General features: G+C 43.3%; 1 non-coding gene across 1 annotated transcript; it reads left to right on the forward strand.

The window, feature by feature from the left end:
• Window positions 1-931: 931 nt before the first annotated feature.
• Window positions 932-1,002, forward strand: TRNAG-GCC (transfer RNA glycine (anticodon GCC)). Its single transcript has one exon. It is a non-coding gene; the product is annotated as a tRNA-Gly (tRNA).
• The last annotated feature ends 554 nt before the right edge of the window (window positions 1,003-1,556 follow it).

Genomic DNA, 1,556 nt, shown 5'->3' on the forward strand with positions numbered 1-1,556 from the left:
GCTTCGTAAGCTGCTTGTTCGAGTGCTGTAGGCTTGTGTTCTGAATGTTGTACTCTTGAGTGGTTGCACGATACAACTGGCCTGGTGTATTTTTCATTTCGAGAGGACTTTATATCTTCGCAACAGTGATGGCATGGGAAAGAACTACAGCCGTTCTTACTATAACATATATTTTGTTTTCAATGTGCAGGTGGTGAAGGGCAGGCGTCTGCTAATCAGGCAGTCTATAAGCCCAGTCATACGACCTCGCCAGTTGTTTGCCAAACGCGGCCAACCCAGTAGTGACCATGACAAACAAGACCAAACTGAAAGTGCAGAGAACAATGTTCTGCGTGTTTTATTGATATATGGCACCAACACAGTGCTGTATATTTCTTCACAGGTTACATGCCAAAAATGCGGAAATATTATAGCTCACACGTGTTCTAGCGCATAACGTGCGGTTTGTACAAACGTAATAGCGTACTTGCCCGATGTATTCGCTTCTGCAGCCTGCACAGCACTCAGTGTGGCCATTGCGGATTTGCATGAGGTCTTGAAATTTGATTGGATCGAGACAGCGAAAATGACAGGTTAGGAAAAACGCGACACACGCCTTCCGCCCAGCTGAAAAGCCCAAGTTTCGCTTTTGCGCCGGGTCGCACCTCCCGGCGTGGCAGCCCAGACCTGCTACTTCGCGGCGCTTGGGATAGATGGCGCGACCAGCGCTCATCAATATGGCGGCGAGCTTTGCATTCACGGTGTTCTGGTGTATATCCGAGATGTGTACCAGTCCCAGGACGAACAGCCAACATGGTATCCTGTACTTAATGACCTAGTGTCATTAAAACGTTTTTAGCAATGTCGTGTCAACAAGCTACTGGTTGGCGCTTTTAACATTTTTGTGTTGGTTTCTCTATTTTGTGTTGTCACATTGGAAATAAAGAAAAAAGCGTCGGTGGTTCAGTGGTAGAATACTCGCCTGCCACGCGGGTGGCCCGGGTTCGATTCCCGGCCGACGCAGTTATTTTTATTATTTATTTACATGCCAGCTTTGACTTACGGCTTAAAGCAGACAACTTAGCTTTAATTCTGCTATTATGAGGCGCCTAAGTGAAGCTTTGCGCCCGAAAGCGCAGGCGAGGATGACGTGCGCCGGGAATAAAGCAATCGTAATTGGGTGCACGGACTGGTCACTTGTAGAGAAACGCATGATTGAAACGAGGCTCGGTAGCATGTATGCTTATTCTGACACGCTCATCTGTATTAACATTTTGTATATATATATATATATATATATATATATATATATATATATATATATATATATATATATATATATATATATATATATATATATATATATATATATATATATATATATATATATATATATAATGTTGTACATGTGTTCCATATACTATATAGAGTGAGTGTTACAGGTAAGTATAGTTCCCCACACCTACTACTGTAAAATCTAGGCCAGTGTGGCCTACAGAGTCGTTCTCCCACATTGTGGACGTCACTTGCGGCTTCCTGCCGCTGCATCTAAAACGCAGTCGTAATGAATCATTACG

The sequence above is a fragment of the Dermacentor albipictus genome, chromosome 3 (assembly GCF_038994185.2).
Source record: "Dermacentor albipictus isolate Rhodes 1998 colony chromosome 3, USDA_Dalb.pri_finalv2, whole genome shotgun sequence".
Lineage (NCBI taxonomy): Eukaryota > Metazoa > Arthropoda > Arachnida > Ixodida > Ixodidae > Dermacentor > Dermacentor albipictus.